The sequence below is a fragment of the Eriocheir sinensis genome, unplaced genomic scaffold, assembly GCF_024679095.1.
Source record: "Eriocheir sinensis breed Jianghai 21 unplaced genomic scaffold, ASM2467909v1 Scaffold408, whole genome shotgun sequence".
Taxonomy (NCBI): Eukaryota; Metazoa; Arthropoda; class Malacostraca; order Decapoda; family Varunidae; genus Eriocheir; species Eriocheir sinensis.
In genome coordinates this window covers 171,017-180,502 of record NW_026111730.1, presented here as the reverse complement: position 1 = coordinate 180,502, position 9,486 = coordinate 171,017, and the positions used below count along the sequence as shown (strand labels likewise).

General features: G+C 37.9%; 1 long non-coding RNA gene across 2 annotated transcripts; it reads right to left on the bottom strand.

The window, feature by feature from the left end:
• Positions 1 to 2,053: 2,053 nt before the first annotated feature.
• On the bottom strand, positions 2,054 to 6,612 carry LOC126992148 (uncharacterized). 2 transcript variants are annotated; one of them, XR_007746257.1, is made up of 6 exons: positions 6,154 to 6,612; positions 5,282 to 5,824; positions 4,907 to 5,036; positions 4,368 to 4,590; positions 3,996 to 4,036; positions 2,054 to 2,214 (listed from the first exon to the last, which is right to left on the bottom strand). It is a non-coding gene; the product is annotated as an uncharacterized LOC126992148 (long non-coding RNA). The 2 variants fall into 2 exon arrangements; XR_007746258.1 differs by having other exon boundaries at positions 4,372 to 4,590.
• Between the last annotated feature and the right edge of the window lie 2,874 nt (positions 6,613 to 9,486).

The window sequence follows — 9,486 nt, the reverse complement described above, 5'->3', positions numbered from 1 at the left end:
CATTTTTGCGATTTCACCTGCCTGGACCAATAATTTTTGATCATATTTGTGCAAATACTGGTGAAAGGATTAAGGTGCAGAAGGACAAAGATCTGGCTCATCAAATCGCTTGTGGTCCCTGTCTTACTCTATGGTTGTAAGTCATGGACACTAATTAGTGACGAAGAGGTGGATTGATGCCTTTGCTAATGAGTGTCTATGCAGAATCATGAGATATTGCTAGAATGACTTTGTGTCAAACCAGCAATTACTCCATGAGACTAGATCGAGCCTTGTTACCTGCATAGTGTGTGAACACCAACTCCGGGCTGTATGGGCATGTGGTATGCTACCCAGAAGGTGACCCTGCTCATCAGGTTGTTTCTGTGAGACAATCTCAAGTGAAGGAGGCCTAAGGGACACCCACAGAGTTCATGGTGCCGCATGGAGACTTCCTTGCCCAGAAAGATTCCCTGGTTTACGCTATACGGTGGCGGTGATGCAACCCCCACCGGAAATTTAAAGTTCTATGAGAGTTTGTTGAACATTTCCTGGGGGCGCCAAACCTATGGTCGTGAACCTGAAATGAGCTCTGAAAATAACTATTTTGTAAACAAAAATCGCCATGGAATGTTTTACGAACGTTCGTGAATGCTTCAAACAAACCTTAAACATACCTTTCCGAATGCTTCAAACAAACCTTAAACATACCTTTCGTAATGCTTCAAACAAACCTGAAACCATATATATACTGGGTAGTGAGAGCAAATGATCACAGAACGCTGTAGTATATGGCGGGATCAGGTGGCAGGACAGGGTGTCCAATGTGGATGTAACTAATAGAAGTGAAGTAGATCAAGGATCTGGAAGCTGTGAGCTAGATGGATGAGCAGTCTCCTTTAACACTCTTTCGCAGCCTGTGTTCACCTAACAGTACAACAGTGACCTGGTATCAGTGAGCCGTTATGGACAAATGCCGCCTTGTATGCACGCATCTATGCAATATTCTGTACATCTATGTTGAATGATACTTGTATTTAAACATACAATTTATTAATCATGATACATTTATGAAAATAATCCTTCCATTGTACAGTGATGAATATCCAAATATAATGGGCAAAACACAATGTTATATTTTTGTTTCTTTATTTTACATGTAAAGGAGACAGGCCAAGGACAAACACATGAGGGGAGGAATATCTCACTAGGGGCTGCTCCAATAAAAAAATACAAAATTTTTCCAAGTGCAATTAAAAAATTAAATAGTGTGTGTGTGTGTGTGTGTGTGTGAGAGAGAGAGAGAGAGAGAGAGAGAGAGAGAGAGAGAGAGAGAGAGAGAGAGAGAGCAACCTATTTCTATAAGGAAGGAAGAAAGAACAGAGACAGCGGATGGATGTGAGGGGAGGCAGGGAGGAGGGAGGCCGCAGCTCCCGTGTCCCAGAGCAGAGGTGGTGGTGAGACAATGCACTCACTAGCTAGCCACTTGGCAACTCGAGAAGAGGAACTCCTCATATACACATAAATTATTCTTTATCATTATTTTTGTTATTTTCTGTTAGAATTGATTGTTACTGTCAAGTACAAATGAGCGCAAGACACACTTACGTTGTTACACAATAATAACATTGAAAGTCAAATAGGATACCATATCATATCCAACCTACATCATAAAAAACAATCGCATAATATCTGGAAAGAAATAACTCATGTATCTGAGTCATCAGATATTTCTAGTAGATCCTGTAGAGACTGATTTTTCACTGCTACTGCCGGCCTCTCTTCCCTCTGAATGATCAATTGCCAGTTGTGCTCTTCCATTCTCAACATTGGTATGTAACTGTAGGTTCTGGCGCCCACCTACCCCAAACTTTTGTCTGTGTTGTTTAGCTGATGCTCTGGTGCTGGTGTTTTTCAAGTAGATTGACAGAGCAGTTGTTGCTTTTTTTGGATCTATTGATAGGGTCTTACAAGCAGTTAGAAGAATAATGTCCATGACTTGAGGAATCTTACTGCTCATGGACATCTTTTCCCCGATCTTCCTGTGGCACAAATGTATTGCCAAATCCAATCACCAGCAAGTCTCTGCATGGACACTTGAATTATGTCTAATGCAGAGATCTTGCTGCCATGTTTTGGCTTTGGTGCCAACTCCATCAGGATCTTCAGCAAGGTGGCACGGTTCTTCTCCTCATCTTGGTGTTCCTCTGAGAACTGCTGTTCCCACTCAAGTAGCTGTTGATAGAGCAAATATTTATGATTATTTTTTAAATATTGTCTCCTGTATTTATAATTAAATTACAAGCAAAACTGAGGATATGCCTTGAAGGAACTCTAGGTGCTGCTATCATCCTTAAACAATCTGATGGTTAAGGTAGAGTTTGAATGTGGCAGTGTTGTATTTTACTTAAACAAATGCTCTTCTGGGGGTAATTCTTGGCAACTACAGTACAGCGCAATTACTGCAAGTTCAATCTGCTCATCCATTTAATTATCTATAATAGAGAGCAGCTAAATCTTGCAACACATTAGGAGTAAGAACACACCAGAAAGTTATATAAAATACACTAACATAAGTCATGCAAACACAAACAACACAAACATGTACATGCATATGAAAGAGGTGATCCACGGACATACAGTACATGAATAACGTCTTTCACCCACCCTGCACATAATAACATCCTACTCCAGAAATTAGCGGGAAGTACTCTATTTTTCCACTGCTGTCATTGCAGAGGCCACTTATTCCATAGGAAGCCAAGTTTTCAAAATAAAATTATTATCATTTTTAATATACCATGCACATTTTCTCCTTATTGGAGGGTAGACAAGACAAGGCATCACACACACACACACACACACATAAATACAAGGTTAACCATTATACATGATGGTTGCATTTTACATATCATGTGTCACCAATTCACACACAGAAAGCATGTGCTGAAAGAGCATATTATGTACGTACTAATGGAAGAAAACAAACATACTATACACAGCTGTAGCTGAAATCAAAGCACCCATGCACAGGGAATGAATGAGAAGGTGATGTGAGGGAAATAAATATTTGTAGCATTGGACAGTTATTTCTTGGATCATCAAAGTGAGAAATTTTTCATATAATAAAGTAGTGAGATATGTAATACATATATCCCTTACCATAAAGTATTGAGATTCACTATTGTTTATGCAAATAAGGTGAAAATAATTCAGATGAAGATGCCTGGATAGAATGGAATCATTGTCTGATGAGGGAAAAAATCTATCTAATTCAAGAAGACCTGTAAAAGGGGTAATGTTTACTCAAGAAGTCTAGTTTGACTGTCCAGAGGAGTTTTTGTCAGGTCATCTATTAGCAGGGGTAGAATATAGCATTGAAAATTGTAATAATGTTGTGGAAGGTGAGGACAGTCACCAAAATGTGCAAAAAAGCACGAATTACTAATACTTCTGAAAACTATGTGATATGATGGTAATAAGAAACTTGAGGAACCATTTCATGATTCCTGAATGTAAATGTGACCATATCTCATTTTCATTTATTCATCCTCTGCACCTAGAATTGGCTTAGTGCAAGTTCGCCATGTATATGTGAGCAAAGCATCTTTCTCTAAATAAATTACGTCAACCCTCAATTTAACAATTTAATGAATTTCATTTTAATGGATACCATGCAGCTGTCTTTTTGGGCTTGGATATTATATATATATATATATATATATATATATATATATATATATATATATATATATATATATACACATATATACATATATACTTACTCGGTTTACTACCACATAACCATTTCAGAATACTGCTCCCAAAGAAAAAGAACCAAAGAAAAGCTACAGATGCCTCTAGTGGCTGTACAAGATGCAGAGGGACCTTTTAGGATATTTCAACCTATGGAAGGGTTTTGACTTGCATTAAATTGAGGGTCGACTGTATGTACTAAAGCAGTTACTCGTACACTACTGCCACCAGTAGCATTTTCAAATGAGACAATGCATTACTTATCCAATTTCTTGCTGCGTACAAGATGACATTCAGCATTCTGCCAGGATAAAATTAGAATGTTATGTCCTTGCATACATAATGGAAAAAAATCCAACTTGTATTAATTATTGTGCAAAAAGTTATTACAGAATAATCAAGAAAAGCTTAAGTAACCTTATCTATTAGGGGGAGATCCCCACCTGTAATTTATTCTTCACAACTAGGCAACTAATGACCATATAACATTGGATCCTGTCCCAGCAATTGTTCAAACCCATGCACCTGAAAGACACACTAGAGAAATAAATGTGACCCAACTACGTCTAGAACGAAAAACAAATGTGACCCCACTACATCTAGAACTTATAAAGGACATTATGCAGACTCACTTACTTCTTCCAGTGAATTAGCTCTAAAGCCAAATGACCGAAGAATCTCAAAGGAGATTTCCACAGTGGTTTCCACAGTCAAGTTTGCACCACATTTTGGGTTCATGTCTATCCAGTTCTTGATAAGGCGAACATCCTCCTTGAGTTTTCGGACATCCTCCTTGATTTCTCGGACATCCTCCTCGATTTTTTGAAGTAGTAGTAGCATTGTCTCTTGAATATCCTGCAGCAATAAAAATATTCCTAGTATACTATTTGATATTAGCAGGAAAAAATGTATAAAGGAAAAAATATTGTACCAGGCCTTGGGCTGCATCCCCAGCATGGAATAGGAAAAGGTTTAGAACTTTGTTTTAGGGATCAATAGCAGGATGTTAATTGAAGTTTGGTATTCATCCATTCTCCCCTGTCCTTGCTGTCCAGTGCAAGAAGTGTTGCCACATTCAGGTAATCTCCAGCACTACCTGATAAGAGACTTCTGCTACAGATAGGACTTACTATAGTACAAAAAATATTAATAAATACAGTATTTTTCTCACCTTTTTTTTCCCACTAACTTGGTCCTCCTTCCTCTTGTCTCCTTGGGTCTCCTTGTGAGCTGATTGGAACACCTGTACTCTGTCAAAGAGCTTCACTGCTTCACTGCTGGCTACCTGGGAGTAACAGGACCTGGAATCAGTTTAATGAAATAAATTACAAAGAAAGGAAAGTAAAAGAACATAAGCTTGGAATTACCATGCAATGCTCTTAATTCCAAGTGTAAACAGATTTATTTTGAAGCAGTTGTACAAAGAATATAAGGTAGTGCTATGATCGCTACAAATACCATTTTCCATGTTAATGAATATAAATTAATAAATGAAAATATATAAATTGAAATAAGTACTGTGCACACATTACTGTATGATGCATACCAGGTCTGCTGTATGAAGTACTGGGCCTGGGGTTATGTCCTGTCTGGGACATTGAAGTGGGAGTCCGGGGTACATTTGGAGTAGGGGATCTGCTGGTCATGTCAGTGATGTCACTCACTGCTCTGGGGCTGGGCCTACTATATTTTTCATTTATTTTCGCAATGTTTTTTTCTTTCACTGCTAAAGCAGCCTTTTTTTCAAGAATGTCTAATTGCTCTTGTTCAGTATCAGTACAAGAAGTAGAACTGGTACTGAATGTACCAAGTTTCTCAGTGATGTATGCATCACCTTCTCTGAGGCTCTTGAAAAAGACTTTAAATACTCCTTCTAATAAATCCCAGTTGTCGACGTCTGGATCTGAACATAATTAATTGCTCTCCTAACACTTGATTCTTCATCTGATCCCATTTTAGGCCAAAAACATTTAGTTTTTATTCTTGTTCCACCTGTTTTAATATATAAGTTTTTAACTGCCCTGACCCAGCTCGCAGGAACTGTTAGCAGGCTATGGTCTGCTGCGAAGTCGAACACTGCCCACTGTTTCTGTGCACAACATACAGACTAAGTATTACCTAATATAGCCTATTCAGTACACTTATTATATATGCACTACGTCAATCAATCATGCCAATGTTATTTTTAGCGTTATGACAGCAGATTAATATCTTAACAATTTTTAAGTGAATTTGGGTTGTCATTTTTTTTTTAATTCAAGAGTGAATTACAAATGTACTTGTACAGTACACTGGCATAATACTGTACAGCATAGTATATGCACACTGCCTGTCCACTAGAACTTCATACATGCACATATTAAACATTCTGCACAACTACAACACATCCATGAAGAAAATAATTCCACTGCTACTTACTTGGGCTTTTTCTGACTGCCTTAAAGAAGCACGATTATTAGTGGAAGACTTTGAGGAACAAATCTTCTTTGGTTGAGGAGGTTCAATCTCCGAACCAGAAGATTCTCGTCCAGACATTTTATAGCTACCGAAAAACAATGCTATTAATAATTATTAAAAAAAAAAAAAACGTAACATAGCTATTTATAATACCAGACCACTACTGTTTAAATAAATTACATGTTTAGTAAATGTTTGAAAGTTGTCTCATATTGCATAAAAAGGTTAAGTAAGAGTATTGAGATTAAACTTACATGTCTCTTTTCTCATGTAAAATCAACATAAAAGTAATCCCACGCAATATATAAATGAGGTTTTAAAGCTTTCAGATTTCAATAACTTATGTAGAGTATATGAAAAGTCCTCACTTTCTTATTTCTATGCCTTGCTCTATACAGTATATAGAAGTACGTAGCCTTCCTAAATTACTATACAATTCTTTTTCTGTCTTTCCTGCTTACACATTACATGAGTTTATGACAATAGTTCTGTTAAATGTCCAAATAAGTATTTAATAGTATAAATTTTCATTTTAGTTAGAATTGGTGCACAGTACAGATACTATAAAAAAAAATAGTATCTGTACTGTACACTTAGAATAAACAGTTGTCTTAGTCATGAAGTAATGCCATAAATATGGAAATGTTTTGATATTCTGGCAAATTCATGTTTTCTAACTTATCAATGTCTATCTTCATTCCTCTCCTGCACTTCATGATGTAAGCTGCATTCACTGTGATACACCGTACTCTTCTCTTCGCACCTGGTAACAACCAATCTTTCTAGAGTCAAAAGGTTTTTCATAAAATGGGTCAGATACAACATACTCCATGCATCTCACTGTTTCATCAGTGACAGCAGTTACTTGTAAGCATTTGTCTTTTTCAGTATCAACATGTATGTTGTTCGGGGATTTAGTACTGATGCTGTGAGTAATGTCTTTCAATTTCATTGCACTTTCAGCTGCTAGCATTCTCTGAACACCTTTGACCAAAGAGATAATCGGCCGATGGCTAGACATCACCATTTTTTTCAGTCGCCCTAGGTAACTTTCAAATGCATAAGCACTGACATTATCAATGCTACCATGCCTTTCAGCCACTAAAGGAAAGTGAAGATGACTGTGAACATTATACACCAAAAAACAATTTCCATATATTTCCTGACAATTAACAATAAATCTCTTCATTAGCAACTGGCAATACTCAGAGTAGGGTTGCGCAGTCCTTTCATCCACAAGCAACGCACATACACTGTTATATGTGACAAGATTTTGATAGATTTCATCTGTGGCCATCAGATTCTTGAACACAATCTTTGCTGTGTATAGTTGTAACTGGCGTATTTCAGTTGCCTTAAAGTAAGCAAAGTCTTTGAATGACCGTGGCTTATGGCTGAAGCAGTTGGGAATGAAATCCCTCAACTGTATCATCCTTTTGTTGAGTGTCTACATTTCTACTAGACATACGACATTTGGACTGACCAGTTCCTGCTGACTTTGGGCCGAAAACACTCCACTTCAATAACTTCTTCATGCACCCTCACCCCTGGTGCATAAAATCAGGGGGAAAGGAGCTGATCATGTCTATATTCAGTCTCAGGAATGGGCTGTCCTTTCCATCTGCCTTGTGGTGGCTTGGTTGTGATTTAGCTCTAAAACTAGCATCAGTCCTAAGCGGTAGCTTCCAAGTACGAGGCCAAGTCATTCGGTATCCGTCATGGAACCCTATACTCTCGCACTGGTCACACCCAAATGTTGAAGAGAACTGTCTGATATGCTTTACATGAGCCCGAGCTGGGGGATCGCATATGATGGCTGTTATAGCTAATAATAACTTCTGGTTATGAAACTCAAACCCATTTTCCATCAAGTGCCTGGCTTCTTTGATGAAATCCTCCAAATATTCCAAGTCACAAGGCTTCCCTGATCCAGCAGTCAAAACAATTGGAAATGCCTTCCTTGGTCTTAAATTAGCAATCTTAACTAGTATAGGCCAAGAATTCATGCGGTTACTTTTGAATAAGGGTAAGCCATCAGTGTTAACTGTGATGGACAAGATATTCAGTTTCTTAACATCATTTTCAGGATAAAGCTCTAAGTAAAATTTCAACTGGGCCTCTAACCCAAAATAGTAGTAATCATGCCCTGACTTGCTTTTGAGGTCTTGAGTTACAGGAGGGTAAGTGACTTTACAAAGTGATTTATATGATTTAGGGAGGATGCCAAACAGGTTCCTGTGTTTGTGTAGAGCAGTAAGAACAGCATCCACCTGCACTGTTGTCATGCATGTTTTGACGGCTGCAAATCTTAAATCATCCAAGATGGTACCAGGAGCCTCAGCCTCAGCATGTAAATTATGATGACCTAACACCTCCGCATCACCTTCACTCACTTCTGAACTATACCCATCACAACAGTTAGTCTGGGTTACTGCCTCCTCATCTGAAAGGTTGACACACTTGTCATCTGAAAAATTAGCACAGGTGTACCCTGGATTACACTCTAGTATCAGTGGTATTAGGTACCTGTAAAGGATCACTTCTTAAAAATGTAAGCTTTTCCAACCCACTATTACACAAAACTCTTCTAGCAAGACCCTGTGCTCGTGTTTCTTCTCGTTCCCTTTTCTTTTTTGCTCGCCTGTCTGACACTTTCTTTCTGACATAAAGTTGCCTCAATCTATGTTTCCTTATTCTTTCCTTAATGTAATAATTATTCATGAAATCCTTATCACCACAACTTCCACTCATTGTCAAAGTATCATACAAGGCATACAAAATAAGTGGGGTATTGTCATACTATGTATAGAGTAGATTATGAGTCACAAAATGGCAAATTTTACATTAAACCAGTAGGTACGGGTATATAGTGGGGATAACTTTAGTTACTTGATGGGCTGATTTTGATACCTCGATCCAAACTTTAGTACCAGGAATAACGGTACGTGGAAATATGAAGAATGAAGGCATTAGCCACATTTCTTCACTTTATGGATGGCGGGTTCTGAGGAAGTCCAGTGGAGTGGAAAATGTATAGGTTGTTATGTTTTGCCAGGTTGGTAGATTTGGTTTTGGTATGGTTTTCTTGCTTCAGAGCCCTCCTTTCATAAAGTGAAATAATCCCTGAAAGAGATAAACTAATGCCATACAGATTGCATAACTTACTGGTACCAGTAATAATCTAAATTAGAATAGGTGAGTTGTGGTTAGTTTGGTAAATGTTTGCAAGTCTGCAAAATCCCCCAGGTTTGTGCCATACGAAATCGCTGCACTGTTTTTCTTATATTTACGGCC